Genomic DNA, 22,189 nt, shown 5'->3' on the forward strand with positions numbered 1-22,189 from the left:
TTTGCTTATCAAAACCACCAAGCTCCTTTTCTTAGCTGCATTTTTAATGAATAAACTAACAAGAGGCATTAAAAATTGGCACCAGGTGCTTCTCCCTAACCTGTGAGTGAGAGCATTTTTTTCTTAAAGGGCAGGGATGAATCAATTCAGGATTGAAGGATCTAAATGTTAGCTCTGACTTGGTTTCAGCAAGAAAGATTTTGACTCCTACTACTAAGAATTTCCTCCAGGTTTAAAAAAAAAAAATTAGAAAGCATGAAAACACAATGGCTCCAAACTACCTCTGTAGTTCACTGGCCTTCCTCAGAGGAAAATATCATTTATACAGCAATGGAACAAAATACTGTCAGCAACTACTTTACAGTTTCTTAGTTTGACTGTAGTATATTTGTTTCAAGTCTCTGGATTCAAATAAACGACTGCATTAAAACTGACAATAAATAATGATGATGAAATACTGAGGTTTGTCTCATCTCTGCTTCAGTTCACTCTCACACACAGGTGGTCATACTAGAAACTAACTTAAAAAGTAATTGTCCAAGACCCAGTCCTTCACAAATAGCCCAGAATATACAAATATTTTTTAATTCGAGAAAACAAGACAAACAACCTAGTTTTAAAATGAACAAAAGCTCTGATTTGATACTTACCAAACAAGATGACCAATAAGTACTTGAAAAGATGCTCAATGTCCTTAGTCATGAGAGAAATGCAAATTAAAACATAGTAAGATACTACCACACAAACACTAGAATGGCCAAAGTTTAAAATGTGGGCAATACCAAGAGCTGGTATTACTGGTGAAAAGTAAAATGACATATTCACTTTGAAAAACAGTGTGGCAATTTCTTCAATTCAGTCCAGTCACTCAGTCATGTCCGACTCTTTGTGACCCCATGGACTACAGCATGCCAGGCCTCCCTGTCCATTGCCAACTCATGTCCAGTTTACTCAAACTCATGTCCATTGAGTCGGTGATGTCATCCAACCATCTCATCCTCTGTCACCCCCTTATCCTCCTGCCTTCAATCTTTCCCAGCATCAGGGTCTTTTCAAATGAGTCAGTTCTTCCTCTAATTTGATATTTATAAGTTCTTTATATGCTGATGGTTCTTTGTATGGTGGGGGAAAACAGGAAAACTTATAAAAAGAAAGTTCACCAAAATAGAAATTTTAACAGCCAAGTGGCATTTTTAAAACAATGCTCAGAGAAACATAAAATTAAGATATAATGAAATATCATTTCATACCAATCAGATTACAAAAAAATTATTCTGGCATAGAACATTAGAGAGGATATTGAGCAATGAAGATCTACATTGGTAACCACTTAGGAAGCAATTTGGCGATGACATGAGAGTCAGAAAATGTTGCAAATAACTTAAAAGTTCAAGAGAAGAATAGATAAATCAATTGTGATATATCCATACACTAGAATGCTATACAACAGTTAAAATTAATAAGATATACCTGAGGCAGGGGTGGAGGGAGTACAGAATACAACACCAAAAATTATGCTACATTGGCATATGGATTATTCTGAGCTGAAGGTAATCAAGGCCTAGCTGACTCGGGAAGAGCTCCTTTTCTGGGGTTTGTTTGTTTTTGCCGCTCCCACTTCCCTGGTGGCTCAGAGGTTAAAGCGTCTGCCTGGAATGCAGGAGACCCAGGTTCGATCCCTGGGTCGGGAAGATCCCCTGGAGAAGAAAATGGCAACCCACTCCAGTACTCTTGACTCCAGTACTCTTGCCTAGAGAATCCCATGGACAGAGGAGCCTGGTAGGCTCCATGGGGTCGCAAAGAGTCGGACATGACTGAGTGACTTCACTCACTCACTTAACTGTCTAAAAGAGTTTAGGTACAGGGCCCACTGGGGCTTCTCGAGTGGCCCAGACAGTGAAGAATCTTCCATAATACAGGACAGCTAGGTTTGATCCTTGGGTTGGGACGATCCCCTGGAGAAGGGAATTCTCACCTGGAGAATTCTACAGACAGAGGAGCCTGGTGGGCTACAGTCATTGCAAAGAGTCAGACACAACTGAGTGACTAACAAACACTTTCACTTTTCACAAGGCCTATACTAGGATCAAAGCTATTAGCAGAAAGAACTTTTTGTATCAGGAAGACTTATCTCCATGGCCTGGAAAACATTTGTTTACCAAACATTTGCTCTTCTCATCTTCTTATGAACTGTCTTCCTCCCTTTGAAGTCCCCTACCCTCGTCTCTGGGCTTCCCTGGTAACTCGACTGGTAAAGAATCTGCCACAATGCAGAAGACCCCGGTTCAATTCATGGCTCAGGAAGATCCCCTGGAGAGAGGAACGGCTACCCACTCCGGCATTCTTGCCTGGAGAACTCCGTGGACAGAGGAGGCTGGCGGGCTACATTCCATGGGGTAGCAAAGAGTTGGACACAATTGAGCAACTAAGCACAGCATAGCACAGCACCCTCTTCTCCTTTGCTCAGGACGTTTATATAAGCCTCAACTGCCTGACTGCCTCTGAGTCTCATATTCTTATGCAACTCCCATAGGTGTGAAATTAAAATTGGTTTTCTCCAGTTAATCTATATCAGCTTAATTAATAGGCTAGCCACATAAACTAGCAGGGAAGAAGTTTTCTGCTCCTAAGTGTATTCACATCTTCCTCAACTTATGATGGGAGCTACATCCCAACAAAATCATTGTAAGGTTAAATACGTTACACTGAAAATGCATTTAATACATCTATTCTACCAAACATCATAGTTTAGTCTAGCCTACTTTAAATATGCTCAGAACACTTATATTAGTCTTTAGCTGGGCAAAATCATCTAAAACAAAGCCTATTTTATAACAAATTGTAGTACATGTAATTTATTGTACTGCATGTAATTTATTGAACATTATACTGAAAGAGAGAAACAGAATGGTTGTATCAGTTGTTTACCCTCGTGATTGCATAGCTGCCCAGGAGCTATGGCTCCTTGCCACTGACCAGCACCTAGAGAGAACTGTACCACATGTCACTAGCCTAGGGAAAGATCTAAATTCAAAATTCAAATAACAGTTTCCACTGAAGGCTTATTATTTTCAAACCATCACAAAGCTGAAAACAGTATAAGCCAAACCACTATAAGTCAGAGACTATCTGTGTATCTCAATTCGGAGAAGTCCCCAAAATATAAACATTACATGAAAACCTGTAAAACATCTCTATACTGTGTGTTACCCTTTATAAAGTCTTACAATATACATCATAATACCTATATTATTATTTGTGGTGGTGGTTTAGTCGCTAAGTAGAGTCTGACTCTTGCAACCCATGGACTGTAGCCTGCCAGGCTCCACTGTCCATGAGATTCTCCAGGCAAGAATACTGGAGTGGGTTGCCATTTCCTTCTCCAGGGGATCTTCCCAACTGAGGAATTGAACCCGGGTCTCCTGCATTGCAGGCAGATTCTTTCCCAACTGAGCTATAAGGGTAGCCCATTATTACTTGTCAAATATGTGTTAACTTAATTATTATTTGTAATTAACACATATTTGGTAAATATAAAAGTCCTTATGGGAATGTAAAACACCAGATTCAGAACAGCAGTTACCTCTGGAGAGAGGGAAGAAAATGGGACTGAACAAAAAAGTCCACAAGTTTTCTTAAGTAAGTTGATATTTATTCTTATATTACTCCCTACACTAATTTATAAGCCATAATTATTCAATATTTCACAAAAATAAGGACACAAAGATCAACGTGAGCATGCCATCAAAGACCATTCAAGGGAGAAAGTGTTCTGACAAGCTACTCAACTGACATATGGTTGAAATAAATGAATCAGCACATCAACACCTAATGAGATTCACCATCCAAATCGTACAACCACCTGTGTGATTTAGACTTGACACTCACCAGGGAGACTTCTGAAATGCTGGCTTCCTGTTATTTTCCCCAAAGGAGGAAGCACTGACTAATCAGATTAAAAAGACACCTAGCGACTTCTCTGGTGGCCCAGTGGTGAAGACTCCATCTGCCAGTGCAGAGGACACAGGTTTGATCCCTGGTCCGAGAAGATTCCACACACTGTGGGGCAACTAAGCCAGTGTACCACAACTACTGAGGCCTGTGTGCCTAGAGCCCGTGCTCGGTGACAAGAGAAGCCACCACCATGGGAGACCCATACACCACAACTAGAGACGAGCCCTCACTCTCTACAGCTAGAGAAAAGCCTGCACAGCAAGAAAGACCCAGTGCAGCTCAAAATAAATAAATAATGAATTTTAAAAATAGAGACAATCAGTGTTTCTGATGGCATATTTCTGACTGGAAATTAATAAGCTGGCATTCTAGTTTCATATTGCAGACCTGGTTAGGTTAGTTACAGAGAAACAGCTTTTCTGAATCTAAGTAACTCTTGAGACACCAACATCAGTGAACATCTAAGTCTACAAGGATGAGGACCAAATCTGACCCTTTTACCAGGCAATATCTCAACCTTATTCTTTACCTCTTCTAAATTTTAGGGTTCAGGAGAAAGAAAATTAAGATTAAGCAAAAATTTTCAAATAAATACCTCATTGTATATCTAAGTCAAATTTTTCATACTATTCCTCTTCTCCTTGTTATGACTCCAAAATCTAAGAATTGTAATATTTCACCTAGAAAAAAAATAGAAAGGGATAGACTAACTGTTGAGGGTAGAATCTTACAGGACCTCAGTAACTTATCCAGAGTCTGCATCCCAATTCAGAAAATAAAGTCAATTTTTTTCTGTGCACTCATATGTAATCAATTTCTGGAAGACAGATTCATACTAAAGCAAAGTCTTAATGGTCCAGGTTTTTTTATGCAAGACAGATATGCATTGAGAACAGGACCAGTTGTCTATCTTGGGAACTTCCCTCCCACTGGGTGGTTTCATTTAAGAAACAGCAGAGATTCTTCAATGAGCTTTACAGCAAAGAAGCTTGATTCTCAAAGAGCTGGCCTACCATGAAATAGTAAACTGATGATTTTAATAATCTGTCTCCAAAGGGAAAGAGTATGAAACTAACATTTTATGAACTGGGAATATAAAATCATGCACTTTATATATATTATTAATATACTACTTATTGCTTAATTTCACTCTCATAGAAACCTTAGGACTAGAGGAACTACACTCAGTTTATTGAAGAGAAAACTGAAACCCTGAAAGGTTAAGTGACTTGCCTATATTAGTAGAGCCAAGATTTATACCCACTCTGACTCAAAAGCACATGTGTTGTTACCATATGTCGTCCACTCTGGTAATATTTTTCTTTAAACAACTACAGTCAAACACCTAGGACTGGATCAGCCCCATGGTCTAGACACTGCTGGAGACACACCAACTGATACTCATCCTCTGACTCTCCTTTTCCTACCCTCCATGCAGATACTTAATGTCCTTAAGGAACATTTGAGAAACACTCTTGCTCATCAGCAACACACCTAAGAACAATCCTAAGGGAGGATCCCTGCTGCAGATAACTCATCTGCTCACATTTTATTTGTCTCATCACAGTTAATGGTTCTCATTAGCTTCAATTCCAGAGGGTGGCATTTCTGACCTAGTCCTCCCTAGTGCAAGCCTCATTTAAGGGGCTCATTAGTCATTAAGGGACTAATTATAAACAACCTCCCACAGTCTAGCACTCTTTAAAAACAATGATCCAAGGTCAATACCCAGAATCCCCTGTCTCAGCCCTGCCACCATCACCCCCTCCTGTGTCCTCCGACTCCCCGACTCTGTAAGCTTTATTGCATAAATGAAAGATCCCTGAGCAACCCTCCCAGCTCCTGCTTGGTCCTTGTCTACAACTCTTAGTCAGAGCATTCCAGATGTTGAAGATATTAAACCACCAGGTACTCCGAGACACAGCTGTGACAATCTGCCATACAATATACTCTCAGATTGCATAGGCAGAGAACGAAACTCCATGTGCAAAGACATCAAAGAGGTAGGGTGTTCAGGGAACAAAGAGTAGATGTCTTTGACTGAAGCAGGCAGGCAAAAAGGATCAGGAACTGTGGCTGGAAATGCTAGTTAGGAAAGACTTAAGTGGACTGTGAGGAACACAAAAAAGAAAAGTCAGTGAAGAATGTTGATAAAGGTGAATAGAGGAAGAAGGAGAAAGTGCTGCTTTCAGAAGCCAAGAGAACTCCAGTAACAGGCATGAATATAAAATGTATTTTATAAAGTTATAGTAAATAAAGCCAAAGAGAACTAGAAAAAGAGTAAACAAATAGATCAACATGTTTGAATAAACAGTCCAGAAATATATATATATATGTGTGTGTGTTGTGTGTGTGTGTGTGTGTGTGTGTATACACACATATCGGAGAAGGCAATGGCAACCCACTCCAGTACTCTTGCCTGCAAAATCCCATGGATGGAGGAGCCTGGTAGGCTGCAGTCTATGGGGTCACTAAGTCAGACACAACTGAGCAACTTCACTTTCACTTTTCGCTTTCATGCATTGGAGAAGGACATGGCAACCCACTCCAGTGTTCTTACCTGGAGGATCCCAGGGACGGGGGAGCTGGGTGGGCTGCCATCTATGGGGTCGCACAGAGTCAGGCACGACTGAAGTGACTTAACAACAACAAGAACAATACACACATATATACATAAAATATATACATTTTTTTAAAGGACACACAGAGTATCTGCTACATAGTTAACATATGTAAAGCACTTAGAAAAGTGCCGGGTCCACAGTCATCCTCCAAGTGTTATTATTATTGTCCTTGTTACTATTTGTTGTTGCTGTTATTGTTATTACAAGTCAGTATGGAAAGGAAAGATTCTTTCAAGAAGTCTGACAGGAAAGAGAAGTACAAGAGTAGGCAAGGAAGAGAGAAGAAGCCTTTACAAAGAAGGAAATTAAAGTACGTGTTGAAAACCTAGGAGACACCCAATAAAGTTTACTAAATGAGTGAAAAATGTTAATAATTGGAAATATTTGAAAAAATATTAATATTTGGAAGCCATGTTTTCAGAAGGAGACTGAAAAGAGATAGTCGATGCCAGAAAGAGGTTTCATTGCTGGCTCAAGGACCTGGAAGAAATGACAGAAATGGAAACAAGAGCACATATACCAAAATTGGCCTTAGGAAAGGGTAGGTTTCCCTATACACTTGAGGCTCAGTTCAGTTCAGTCGCTCAGTCGTGTCTGACTCTTTGCGACCCCATGAATTGCAGCACGCCAGGCCTCCCTGTCCATCACCAACTCTCGGAGTTCACTCAAACTCATGTCCATCGAGTCGGTGATGCCATCCAGCCATCTCATCCTCTGTCATCCCATTCTCCTCCTGCCCTCAATCCCTCCCAGCATCAGGGTCTTTTCCAATGAGTCAACTCTTCACATGAGGTGGCCAAAGTATTGGAGTTTCAGCTTTAGCATCAGTGCTTCCAAAGAACACCCAGGACTGATCTCCTTTAGAATGGACTGGTTGGATCTCCTTGCAGTCCAAGGGACTCTCAAGAGTACATTGAGGCTAAAAGGAGGTAAAAATGAGTGAAGACATTCTTATCTCAGTGTTACTAAAAGAGGTTCCTAGGATGAGAATAATCACCTGAGGTACTTATTCGAAAAGCCAATTCATGGATTCTATCCCAGACCCATTGAGTCAGAATTTCTAGAAGACAGGATCTAGCAATCTACATTTAAATGATCTGTGATCCAGTGGATTCCTTTGAGAAGAATGGAGGTTAGGAGAAATCACATCTATTGTCCCTATGGAGGGGCTTCCCAGGTGGCACTAGAGGTAAAGAACCCACCTGCCAATGCAGGAGATAAACAGATGCAAGTTCCACCCCTGAGTCAAGAAGATCCTCTGGAGGAGAGTCTGACAACTCACTCCAGTATTCTTGCCTGGGGAATCCATGGACAGAGGAGCCTGGCAGGCTACAGTCCATAGGGTTGCAAAGAACTGGACGCAACTGAAGCAACTTAGCAACCACACATGCCCCTATGGAGAAAACAAAACTCACCCCTTGTCCATCACTATTACAACCAAGTACAACAGATACCACTTTTGCAGATGGGAAAAAAATCTTTACTCCTGAGATAACCTGAAAATAAGGAACAAGATTCTACCTAGAATTAGTTTCTTTAAGTCAATGAAGTCTTGAGCCCTTTCCTATAAACTGCAGACTCCCTAATGTAAAAATGTTTCTCCCTGACTTTCACGATAATGATATCTACAAGTATGATAATTAACCATGTGGGGAAATTGCTGTTTTACCACAACAAATGACCAACTGTAATCCTGGTAACCTCAAAGACATTTTTTTTTCTTTAAATGTCTTCCATGTCATTTATTCAAACATTCTTCTCAAGAGTGGACCCCTAATGCTTTTTTAGGCATTTCTCCCTCTTAACAAAAAAGGATGTGAAATAATCTGCTCAAGAGAATATGGGGAGGGAGGGAAGGAAGTTTGAAACAAGTGGGAAAGGTGTGAAGCACTGAGAGGTCTGGGAAGGGCATCAACTAGGAATGAGGAAAGAGATTGTCAGGGAGGATTCAGAACTGACATAAGATGGAAAATCACAAATGTGTAGAGAACAGCGAACGCACCGCAGTACATGATATTCACCAACACACAACAACCTGGCAGAGCAAGCATAGAAAATAAAGTGAAGTTAATGGCAGGTATGGAATTGGCAGGGCAGGTGAAAGGACAAGTGAAGGGTCCCAGACACTGAATGAACCCTAGAGAGGGTTACAGGAATGGGAAAAAGGGACAAGACCTCTTCTGAACCCAAACTGTGTATCTGTGAAAGTAGTGATAATTTTGCCATCAAATTTCCCCCTAATTCCATTACTGTGGTAAAGACAGGCCTTCCAAGCAACAGCAGCAGCTTTTCAGGTAAAGGTAAAGTAACAATATGGAATATACTAGGACTGATGTATCAATGCTGGGTCACTTATTCCTTTTTAACCTCACAACTCTTTGGAGCAGAGATCCTTAAGCTTTTCTGTGTGCTAACTGGGGTTCTCAGAAGTGAACTGTGAGTCCAAGGACACAAAGCTCAGCCAGGATGTGTAGGTCAGATGGGACTGACCACAAAACTCATTCTCAATCCACCAGCCCACACTGCCTTCACTGGGAGCAGCAGGCTCCACTCCACAGAGTAAAGAGAAACAGCATCACAGAAAACCAGATGTCTCACAGAACATGGGGTTGCAGGGAGTTTCCAAAGGAAGAATTAAAGATATAGGGACCTTTCTTGGAAATAGAACTAAAGAAAATGAGACAAGCAGAATACAGAATTAACAGTGACAGGAAAGCAAGTAATAAGCAATACGCAGTTGTAGATATTATATCAGATTGCTGATTGAAGGAATATGTACATGGAGGACATGAGGGAGAGGACAGGGAGGAGAAGTAAGTGAGAAGAAAACAAGCTCAGCACATCACAGTCATTATCTGTGACATCTCTCAGTGGAGGTGGAAGCCCTGTCTAGATGAGGAGTCATCAAGCTTAGCAGGAGGAGCTGATCTTGATGCACCCTTAATCCAAGCCTTCTCTTCTGCCCACTCTGGGAGCAATTGGGGTGATCAGATTTGCACCTCTTTGAGATGCTTACCCAATGCTGACAATACTCATAATGCATTATAACATGACTGAGACCCATACTTTCAAAAGTGTGATTATGGACTCCAACCCTTTCAATTACCCCATGAGAGATAATCCCATATACACACTTTACTGATGAGGACAGTGAAGCACAGCAACTAAGTAATTGGCTATGGTCACCAGAGCTAGCATTTGAACACAAGTGGCGTGATTCTGAAGTTTTTCTTCTTAACACAAGGCACAAACTACAGCTGTAAAATCTGTCCACTGTCCAGAAGTACCCACAGGGAGCAAGTTCAAGAAATCCAATCCATGTCCACTTAACAACCCATGTATCCTTAGCAAAAAACTATATCTACCTGAGTACTTTTTTCTTTTCCCCAGGGACCCCCTATTTGCCAAGTGATGTTTCCAGAGGACTAGATCCATGCAAAGAGGAAGCCTTTCTCACACAAAGATGCCAAAGTCTAGCTGTGGTCCTACCTACCTGCCACAGGCAGTAAAGTGCTCAGTTCTGGGAAATCAAGTTGGCACTGAAGGAGTGAAATGACAGGAGGGAGAAGCTAGAGGTATTTCAGAATATTGTCAACAAAGAGATGACTCCAGTTCAGGAAGTGGTTCTGGCTCTGGAAACAGGTCTAGGAAAGTGTCAAAGGATGAATGGAGAGGGGTCACATATTTGAGGTTGAGTCTAAACAGACCCAAATGGACAAGGTGAAACCATATCCTAAGACTTCAAAATAGAAAAGTGACACGGTCAGAATGGTGAAGAGGAAGACAGACAAGTATCCAGGAAAGGAAGAGGAATAATTGGATGGAACTTGCAGGTGTCCTTTGATGCCACTTATGAGCTAGGAGAAACTCAGCCCCCTCACTTATCCCAAGACGTGTCAGATCACGTTTGTCCTCCATAGTCTGAAAGGACTGTCAGTTAGTAACACTAACAGAGGCATGTGTCCCCTCATCTCTAATATGCCCACATTAGAGAGACAGGACTATGCACTGACATTGGAAATGTTTATTTAAAGAGATTCCTTTATTTCTGGGAAGAGTACAATGTGTTACGCAAAGAACTGCTTACCCTGATCAAGGTCTTATTCAGAAAATACAATGATGCCTTTCTGTTAAAAAAAAAAAAAAAAAAACTCACCATCTTTCACACTAACTCTGGGGCAAAGAAATACAGACACCCGTGGTGGATTCATGTCAATGTATGGCAAAACCAATACAGTATTGTAAAGTAAAATAAAGTAAAAATAAAAATTAAAAAAAGAAAGGATACAGACCCACAAACTGTATCCTACTCTTTATTTTTCTCCAACTCCCGTCCATCTCTGTTTAGGCAGTCTTTTCTCTATTCTGCATAGAGGCAGAGTAGGAAAAAATAAAGGTTCCTTGAAATAGCAACATCTTTCAAATTTGAACGTCTCACACCTGCACCTTGCCTTCTGCATTCAGAAGAAAGGGATGCTGATATCTTTGTCCTCAGGTCCCTCAATCTGGACTGTGCAGCCCTCAGAGCACACCTGTGTGAAGCCCACAGTGGGCTGGGAAAGACTTCATTAATACTACACATGGCTGACCACAGATGTTTCTGTACCTAAAAAAAAAAAACACACAAAAACAAAAAACAAAAAAAAACCTTTCATTTCCAAGTATTTTAAAAGTCAGCACAATAAAACTCACTAGACAGTGCAAAATAACTGGTTAACAAATCCATCTTTGCTCTGTTTGTACGCAAAGTAGTAAGAGAATTAAATGCTTGATACTGCTTGCCTGGAGAATCGCAGGGACAGAGGAGCCTGTTGGGCTGCTGTCTATGGGGTTGCACAGAGTTGGACATGACTGATGCGACTTAGCAGCAGCAGCAGCAGCGGGGAACTAGAACTTAGTGGTGAAAAGTAATGTTTCATGGCTAACCAGTTTGGAAAAACCACCAAGCCCTCTGGTCTACCTCGACACCACCACCACTCTTGGAACGAAGTGTCCAGCTAAGCTCGCTGAGCTGGAGAGTCATTTGAGGAAGGAGAGGAGGGGGAAGTAGAGCAGGACTGCGATGAGGCCAAACACAGTCTTCAGACTGGGCTGCCTTCTCCTACTACAAAGCAAAACCAGGACAGACCAGAGATCTTTCCATCTCTGTGCAGCACTGTGTATACATAGCTAGGCAGTAACATTTCCTTCACTGTGTCAGGGAATTATATGTGCATTCCACCTGAAATAATCCCGTCTGGACCTGGGACCTCCCTCTGTGCCCACTGTCATCTCCTGCAGGAACCCACTCCTCACTCAACAAATTTAAATATCTCTTCCTACCACACCCTTGGCCACATCTTAATGAGGCCAGGCCACTTGTCTCAGAGCAGCAGCCCCAAAGGGCAAGAGAAACAAGCTTGTCTCAATGGCCCATTAAGTACCCAGAGTGAATAATTATAGTTAAACCTTACTGAGCATTAATATGTGCCACCACTGCTCTAAGAACTGGATCATGGCAACTCTGTGAGGGAAGTATTATTCACACCCATATTTTACACAGGAGAAAACTGAACCATAGGGAGGTTACACAGCTTTCCCAAAGATGCACAGCTGGTAAGTAGCACAACAAGGATTTGAGCCCAGGCAATTCAAGGCTATGGTTTTTCCAGTAATCAGGTATGGATGTGAGAGTTGGACTGTGAAGAAAGCTGAGCACCGAAGAATTGATGCTTTTGAATTGTGGTGTTGGAGAAGACTCTTGAGAGTCCCTTGGACTGCAAGGAGATCCAACCAGTCCATTCTAAAGGAAATCACTCCTGGGTGTTCTTTCGAAGGAATGATGCTAAAGCTGAAACTCCAGTACTTTGGCCGCCTCATGTGAAGAGTTGACTCATTGGAAAAGACTCTAATGCTGGGAGGGATTGGGGGCTGGTGGAAAAGGGGATGACAGAGGATGAGATGGCTGGATGGCATCATGGACCTGACGGACATGAGTTTGAGTGAACTCCGGGAGTTGGTGATGGACAGGGAGGCCTGGCATGCTGCAATTCATGGGGTCACAAAGAGTAGGACACGACTGAGAGACTGAAATGAACTGAACTGAACTGAATCTGATTCCAGAGCCCATACTCTTGACCACTGTGTGATTCTGCCCCTTGGAAGAAATCACAACAGTAACATGATGGTTACCTGTAGAAATATGTAATTTACAATTCACAGCCCTGCCTTCCAATGAGTTTTCACTCCTATCAATGTTTAAGTTTGAGGCTTTCAGCCTTCACATCTAAAATGCAACAGGGTATATAAGTGTTATCTTGTCATATGGAGTAAAAAAAACAAGGTCCCAGTGGGATTACTGTCCCCATGTCAAGTTCAGGAGCAGCCAGGTCCTGTGCTCACATCTTCACCAAGACTGACTCCAAGTTTCCAACTTTGCAAGCCTGATTGATTGTGTCAGCACTAACATATTTGAGCATTGAGAGGGCAGAGAAGCTTGGGTGCATGTGTGCACACATGCTAAGTCTCGTCAGTAGTGTCTGATTCTGTGCAATCCTTGGGAGAAACAGATATTTAGTTTATTCACTCAATCAACAAGTATTTTCACAGCACTGAGTATTTGATACTGTGGGGGACTCTGGGGACACAAAAGGAAACCAGAATCTGGCAGCATTCATTCCAGGAATCGCTAGAGTGCCAGAGTCCAGCTCCAGCAGCCAGGGGATCAGCCTGAAGGGATGAGCGGTGTCAGCGGGAAATGATGTAGCCTCTGACTCGAGGTACAGGACTACATGTTTATTTCAAGCATCAGGTTCTCTTTTACACTTTTTCAAAAGCATTAGGTCAGAGGTTTGACATTTTCAGTTCCCCCTCACCCAGATTATTGTCTCATTGTTGCCCTTCAAACAGAGTTCCTGCTTCAGGGATTCTCTCAGAATTGTGTTTACTTGTCATTACATTGTAACTCCTGCTTATGTCTGGGCTGTATACCACATTCTTCATTTTATTTCTTATCTTTTTAAATCCTGCTTGCCCCTAGTATCCTAAACTCACTATCTCTTAAAAAGGCTTCTAACTATTCTTAATTATTCCTAAACCCTAAACTCAGCAAACTTCTTTTGCCATAAACATTTCCCTCACAAACAGGTCTCAGATAACAATTTTTCCCATGGCCTCAAGGTGTGGCCTACGTGCTCATCCTGGGAAATTCTTTGTGAAAATCCTTGAACAAATGTCAATGGTTGCTTTATAGATTATTTTCTGCACACAACTGTAGAAGGCTTTGTGCTTTCTCATGCTTCTCTCACGAACAATAAGCACCTTAACATTTCTTCCAGCCAACTCAACCAAAGAAAGGAAAGAACAAGTCAGGATAACAAAACATAACTCCTTCACCCCGGGACCGTGCCTGCAGAATGAGGAGAGGGGGCTGGGACTGTGCCTCCATTTTGTCAGTAATGCCTAATGTGGCTCCCGACACTAGAGGAGACTGAGCAAAAAAAACCAAGCAGATAGGTAAGAAACAGGATGCCATGAACAAACAGCCCAGGGAACCTCTTTTATAAGCACCATTTGGAAATGTTGTAAATTTGAGATCCTCAAAGATAGGCAGGTGGATATATAGGTCCTAATGACATGCCCCTCTTATGACTTTATGTCAAGTTCCCAGGAAAATCCCTATTTAGAATAGTTCGCTGCTGCTGCTGCTGTAATGCAACCTTCTTGACCTGTGCTCCAGGCTCTGTTCCAGCCCTGGCCTACCTACCTGCCTCTTCACACCACCACTTCCAAACACACCCTCTCCATTCCATTAGGCTAATGTCTCATTGTCCCACAAAACCTCATGTTCAACCCACTCTGTTCTCTCACTAAACCTATTAATTCTACCCACTCTTCAAGACCAAGCTTCCTCATTTTTATCTACTGCAGGCTTACAAAGCTCCCTCTCCTCTACACTGCTGCTGCTGCTGCTGCTAAGTCGCTTCAGTCGTGTCCAACTCTGTGCAACCCCATAGACAGCAACCCACCAGGTTCTGCCGTCCTTGGGATTCTCCAGGCAAAAACACTGGAGCGGGTTGCCATTTCCTTCTCCAATGCATTGAAAATGAAAAGTGAAAGTGAAGTCGCTCAGTTGTGTCTAACTCTTCACAACCCCATGGACTGCAGCCTACCAGGCTCCTCTGTCCATGGGATTTTCCAGGCAAGAGTCCTCTACACTACTAGTTCTCAAACACTTAAATACCTCAAAGTTTGCTGAGTTTCACTGCTGTTTCACAAGCACCAAGGACTTTAACAAAGACAATCACAATCTCCTCACAGAACATGTGGGCAGGAAGGGAAGGGGATTCAGTATATGACCAGAGTTCTCAGGGTCAGAGGCTGAGAGAACTGACTCAGGCTCAGAGAAGCAGCTTGAAGGCACCAGGAACAGTGCAAAAGCCCACAAACCGGTGTCCAAGAAGCACGATTTCCAAACAGGAAGACACAGAGTCTCCAGTCAAGTGAAGAGATTTCTACAGTTGTGAATAAAAGTGGCAGAGAGATAGTTCTGGCAGGGGGATGGCAGTTGGGGGTAGGGATAAAAGCCCAGGTAGGGTATGTAATTACAGCCTAGGAGTAGAGGATAAAGCATAAGTCTTGTCTCATAGACCTGGTCCAACACAGGCTAGAGCAAGTGCACTCTCTGACCAGGGGATACGCAGGGGCATCATTTATCAAGAGGCAACAAAAAGGATCTGGGGGAGAGTTCAGGAACATAGACACCAGAGCTGGGGGATTAAGTTTGATCATCTGACTCAGTTCTAAGGTTAAGCTGTAGACAAAGATTATCACTGGATTTTGTGGGGAAAGTAGATGAAAGAGAAAAAATGAAGAGCAAAATGTTCATGGATAGATTATTAGGCCCTTAGGTGCAAGGCTGCTGCTAAAATTCTATCCTCCACAGCATGAAGCACATACTCATTTATTACATAAAAAAAGACAGATCACAGAGTTTGGTATCACCCAATTGGGGAAATATGCCAAGCAAATGTGAGTCATAACTTAAGCAAGCTATGTATTACTGCAGATTTACAAGAAACCTTCATCACCCTGGGAAACACAGAGTGGTAATGTCTGTGTGAGGTAATTCCTATGGTGAGGAAGATGGGGGTAGAAATGAAGAGGGGAAATTACACCAACTTTGCCAGCAACCTCCTATAAAACCTCAGACATGTCATTTCACTTCTCTAGCCTCAATCAGAGTAAATGTAACTGTTACAAATAAAAATACCCTTCACCCAGATCTCTGCTTGGCTAATTTCATTTGTTTTGAATCTTGCTCACATCCTGTCTCCCTAATGAGCCTGACCTAGCTATCGTATTCAATACTACAACCAGCCTATCCCAAAAGACTCTGGTTTATACTTTTCTTCTCTATAACACCTCTCTGTGTGTGCTCAGTCATGTCCAACTCTTTGCAACCCTTTGGACTGTAGCCTGCCTGGCTCCTCTGTCCATGGGATTTTTTAGGCAAGAATACTGGAGCAGGTTGCTCTTTTCTTCTCTGGGGGATCATCCTGACCCAGGGATCAAAAATACATCCCCTGTGTCTCCTGCATTACAGGTGGATTCTTTACCCACTGAGTCAGCAGAGAAGCCTATAACACTTCTAACACACTATATAATTTATCTACTATCTTTATTGCTACCTGCTAGAATGGAACCTCCATGACAGCAAGGATCTTTGTTTTAGTTCATTGATATCAAGTCTCTGAATGGCATCTGGAACAGAACAGGCATCCAAAATAATATCTGAAGAATGACTATATGAACGAACCAAATGAAGGCCAAAGTCTTGTGAAAGAGAAAAAAAACAATCAGAAATCTCTTGCTCATGTTCTCAAGCATCCTTAAATGAACACCTGCTTGTTACTGTTTGGTCACTAAGTCATGTCTGACTGTTTACTATCCCATGGACTAAGTCCACCAGGCTCCTCTCTCCATGGGATTTCCCAAGCAAGAATACTGGTTGCCATCTCCTTCTCCAGGGGATCTTCCCAACCCAGGGATCAAACTCATATCTCCTGCACAAGCAGGTGGATTCTATACCACTGAGCCACAAGTGAAGCCCTAATACCCTCTTTTTTTTTTTTAATTTTGAATTCTCAAGTAAAACTTTTTTTTTTTATTTTTATTTTTTACTTTATTTTACTTTACAATACTGTATTGGTTTTGCCATACATTGACATGAATCCACCACGGGTGTACATGCGTTCCCAAACATGAACCCCCCTCCCACCTCCCTCCCCATAACATCTCTCTGGGTCATCCCCGTGCACCAGCTCCAAGCATGGTGTATCCTGCATCGGACATAGGCTGGCGATTCCATTCTTACATGATAGTATACATGTTTCAATGCCATTCTCCCATATCATCCCATCCTCTCCCTCTCCCTCTGAGTCCAAAAGTCCACTATACACATCTGTATCTTTTTTGCTGTCTTGCATACAGGGTCATCATTGCCATCTTTCTAAATTCCATATATATGTGTTAGTATACTGTATTGGTGTTTTTCTTTCTGGCTTACTTCACTCTGTATAATCAGCTCCAGTTTCATCCATCTCATCAGAACTGATTCAAATGAATTCTTTTTAATGGCTGAGTAATACTCCATTGTGTATATGTACCACAGCTTTCTTATCCATTCATCTGCTGATGGACATCTAGGTTGTTTCCATGTCCTGGCTATTATAAACAGTGCTGTGATGAACATTGGGGTACATGTGTCTCTTTCAATTCTGGTTTCCTTGGTGTGTATGCCCAGCAGTGGGATTGCTGGGTCATAAGGTAGTTCTATTTGCAATTTTTTAAGGAATCTCCACACTGTTCTCCATAGTGGCTGTACTAGTTTGCATTCCCACCAACAGTGTAGGAGGGTTCCCTTTTCTCCACACCCTCTCCAGCATTTATTGCTGGCAGATTTTTGGATCGCAGACATTCTGACTGGCTAATACCCTCTTAATGGGACCCAAAGAGGCAAACACGACCATGGTGCTCTGGGGCCACCTGCTGGCAACTCTATTTAGTAGTTACCTCCACAATTAACCTGACAGGAATTTCCAGTGGGTATCAGAAGGCGATGGCACCCCACTCCAGTACTCTTGCCTGGAGAATCCCATGGACGGAGGAGCCTAGGGGGCTGCAGTCCATGGAGTCGCTGAGGGTCAGACACGACTGAGCGACTTCACTTCCACTTTTCACTTTTGTGCATTGGAGAAGGAAATGGCAACCCACCCCAGTGTTCTTGTCTGGAGAGTCCCAGGGATGGGGGAGCCTGATGGGCTGCCGTCTGTGGGGTCGCACGGAATCGGACACAACTGAAGTGACTTAGCAGCAGCAGCAGTAGAGTTGCTGGGAAATTCTCCCTTTGGCCAGTGAGGACATTCTGGGCTACACATGTAAAAGGGAAAAGAAAGCTAGACTGTAAATCAGGAGCTTCCAAAAGTTTTTGGAAGAGAGAGCTAAAACCATCTCAGCAAGGAGATCCAACCAGTCCAACCTAAAGGAAATCAGTGCTGAATATTCATTGGAAGGACTGATGCTGAAGCTGAAACTCCAATACTTTGGCCACCTGATGTGAAGAACTGACTCATTTGAAAAGACTCTGATGCTGGGAAAGATTGAAGGCAGCAGGAAAAGGGGACGACAGGATGAGATGGTTGGATGGCATCACCGACTCAACAGACATGAGTTTCACTAAACTCCGGAGTTGGTGATGGACAGAGAGGCCTGGCATGCTGCAGTCCATGGGGTAGCAAAGAGTCAGACAGGACTGAGCAACTGAATTGAACTGAACTGAAGGACCATATATCCCAGTGTTTCCCAGAACTCCTTTCCACTTAGGATAATCACACTAAGTAATCAAGTACTGAGATCTTACATGTCAGGCACTGTTTAAAGAACTTTCATGTACTTTGTTTAATCTTGTAAATCCATCCATTGGATTTAACACATACTATTACCACAATTTTATAAGAAAACTTCCTTTTAAAATAATTGTCTTCCATTATGTAAAGCAATGAAGCCATTTAAACACTGATTTAAAAGGGGCTTCCCAGGTAGCAATAGTGGTAAAGAATCCACCTGCCAGTGCAGAAGACATAAGAGATACAGTTGGATCCCTGGGTCAGGAAGATCCCCTGGAGGAGAATATGGCAACCCACTACAGTATTCTTGCCTGGAGAATCCCACGGACAAAGGAATCACCTGACCTGCATCCTGAGAAATCTGTAGGCAGGTTAGGAAGCAACAGTTAGAACTGGACATGGAACAACAGACTGGTTCCAAATTGGGAGAGGAGTACATCAAGGCTGTGTATTGTCACCCTACTTATTTAACTTGTATGCAGAGTACATTCTGAGAAATGCTGGGCTGAATGAAGCACAAGCAGGAATCATGATTGCCGGGAGAAATATCAATAACCTCAGATATGCAGATGATACCACCCTTATGGCAGAAAGTGAAGAACTAAAGTGCCTCTTGATGAAAGTGAAAGAGGAGAGTGAAAAAGCTAGCTTAAAACTCAACATTCAGAAAACTAAGATGATGGCATCTGGTCCCATCATTTCATGGCAAATAGATGGGGAAACAGTGGAAAGAGTGACAGACTATATTACCTTGGGTTCCAAATCACTGCAGGTGGTGACTGAAGCCATGAAATGAAAAAATGCTTGCTTCTTGGAAGAAAGTTATGACCAACCTAGATAGCATATTCAAAAGCAGAGACATTACTTTGCCACAAAGGTCCATCTAGTCAAAGCTATGGTTTTTCCAGTAGTCATGGATGTGAGAGTTGGACTATAAAAAAAGCTGAGCGCCGAAGAACTGATGCTTTTGAACTGTGGTGTTGAAGATGACTCTTGAGAGTCCCTTGGACAGCAAGGAGGTCAAATCAGTCCATTCTAAAGGAAGTCAGTCCTGATTATTCATTGGAAGGACTGATGCTGAGGCTGAAGCCCCAATACTTTGGCCACATGATGCAAAGAACTGACTCATTTGAAAAGACCCTGATGCTGGGAAAGATTGCAGGCAGGAGGAGAAGGGGATGACAGAGGATGAGATGGTTGGATGGCATCACCGACTCAATGGACATGAGTTTGAGTAAACTCCAGGAGCTGGAGATGGACAGGGAGGGCTGGTATGCTGCAGTCCTTGGGGTCGCAAATAGTCAGAAATGACTGAGCGACTGAACTGATTGCTCTTTTGAAATACTTGGGTTATTTACTCTTGAGTGTTTTAGAAAGAAATTACTAGTACAACAATGCCTCTTCTCAAATATTATTTTTCCCTGAGGCTTTTTAAAAGTGAGTGATTAACACTAGTGTAAACGAAATAATTAAATAAATAATACATGGATTTTGCATTTAAAAATCATGACACTTGTACTCAAATGACTAAAATCCAGGGAAACTATCAGACTTACAAGGAAAATGAAGGGAATATGTGGGTATGATGATTACTTTTATGTGTCAACTTGAAAGGTGTTTTTCCCTGACATTAACATTTAAATCAATGCACTTTGAGTACAGCATATCCATATGACTTTCCATAACATGAGTGGATCTTATCCATTCAGCTGAAGGTGTGAACAGAATAAAAACACCAACCTGAGCAAGAGGGAATTTTCCAGTGGAATGCCTTCAGACTGCATCTGTAACATAGGATCTGCTGCGTCGCCAAGGTGCAGATGTTGGACTTGCCTGGCTCCAATGAGCCAATTCCTTATAAGAAACATTTTCCTACATATACACATGTTGTATTGGCTCTGTTTCACTGAAGAATCCTAACTCATGGAGTACATGCATGCTAAACCACCTCACTTGTGTCCTACTCTTTGTGACCCTATGGACTGCAGCCTGCTAGGCTCCTCTGTCCATGGGATTCTCCAGGCAAGAATGCCCTCCCCCATGGGATCTTGCCAACCCAGGGATCAAATGTCTCCCCTGCATTGGCAGGCAGGTTCTTTACCACTAGCACCACCTGGGAAGCCCAGCTAATAGGATAGGTCATCGCAAGTAGTCTTTCCAGCTTTCACACTAGGCAGAGCTGTGAGGCAAAGAAGGCGATGGCACCCCCCTCCAGTACTCTTGCCTGAAAAACCCCATGGACAGAGAAGCCAAGTAGGCTGCAGTCCATGGGGTCGCGAAGAGTCAGACATGACTGAGCGACTTCACTTTCACTTTTCACTCTCATGCATTGGAGAAGGAAATGGCAACCCACTCCAGTGTTCTTGCCTGGAGAATCCCAGGGACAGGGGAGCCTGGTGGGCTGCCATCTATGGAGTCACACAGAGTCGGACACAACTGAAGCAACGCAGCAGCAGCAGCAGCAGCAGCAGAGCTGTGAGGAGGACAGCAGGGGAAAGAAAGTTTGACTGAAATATCAATACCTGATGCTCTGAAGTCCAGAGGGGATCACTCTATTTCCTGTTCAGTAGCCACATTCACCCCCATTTCACTGCTCTGTCCTTCCCTTCCCACCAGGGCCCTTGCACACCTGGTTTTGGAGCACTCCCACTGCTCACTCTTCCTGGAGGAGAACTAAGTAGTGCAAAATAGGTGGAGTCTGGACTCATGTCAGGATATTTTAATTTCCTGGCTCTGCTCCCTGATGACCTTGCAACATTGGTTTATCAGAGTCCTGTCCCTCTCCAGAATTCGATTGTATCTACAGAATAAAAGGGCATGACTACAAGATATCTAAGATCTCTGGAGGATATGAGTGCCTTTCCCCGTGCCTGGCCTCTTTCCACCCCTTTCTTGATTTGCCTCTGAAATAGTAGAAAGACTTATCTGATTGATAAATTTAGTAAGGGTAATTGGCTCAGGTCTGCTCTCCTTCTCCTGGGAGCTTCAGGGATCCTCCATGCCATAACAGGGTCCTACATCTGTGCAGGAAAGCTGCCTCAGCCCAGTACTGCCATTAGGTGGGTAACTCTGCCTAACCATGGGGTCTACCATGAGCAGTGATCTACCTAACAACAGAACCTAGAGTTATGGACTATAACTGTATGACCATCAGTAAGAAAGTGGCATTCTGGCTACCATATTTCCTCCTGTTTAATTTTCTAAACCTGTTCAGAAATAGAGCAAGGGGCAGGATGTGATTTATGACATTCCTCAGCAAAATGCAACGATTCTTCGAGCCCTTCCACCACTTCAATTCAATAAGACAATGAAGACATCTAATGAGTTTATTCTCTCTAATGGATCAATGTGGAGAAAGAAATGGCACCCACTCCAATATTCTTGCCTAGAAGATCCCATGAATAAAGGAGCCTTGCAGGCTACAGTCCATGGGTTGCAAAAGAGTCAGACATGCCTTAGCAACTAAACAACAACAACAATGGATTGATGTAATCTTTCATACATATTATAAGAAACTGAGAAAGGGAAATGCTCTATGGTAAACATCACACAGCTATACAGCCTCAGCAGAAAACATATATTGGAGTAAGCCCTCTTTTAGGATCCCTCAAGAAACATACATGACTATCAATCAGTCAGTGGTTTATTCAAAGTTAAAAGAGAATGAGAGTAGACTGTTTAGGTTCAAATACTTTCCCTCTCCATAACTAGCTATATGAAATTAGT

At 42.5% G+C, this 22,189-nt stretch overlaps 1 protein-coding gene and 1 non-coding gene across 2 annotated transcripts in view; both read left to right on the plus strand.

The window, feature by feature from the left end:
* HRNR (hornerin) overlaps positions 1–22,189 on the plus strand; it is a 90,517-nt gene that overhangs the window by 38,190 nt on the left and 30,138 nt on the right. The window lies entirely within an intron of this gene.
* TRNAS-GGA (transfer RNA serine (anticodon GGA)) lies at positions 1,620–1,691 on the plus strand. Its single transcript has one exon. It is a non-coding gene; the product is annotated as a tRNA-Ser (tRNA).

Source organism: Budorcas taxicolor, chromosome 3 (genome assembly GCF_023091745.1).
Source record: "Budorcas taxicolor isolate Tak-1 chromosome 3, Takin1.1, whole genome shotgun sequence".
Taxonomy (NCBI): domain Eukaryota; kingdom Metazoa; phylum Chordata; class Mammalia; order Artiodactyla; family Bovidae; genus Budorcas; species Budorcas taxicolor.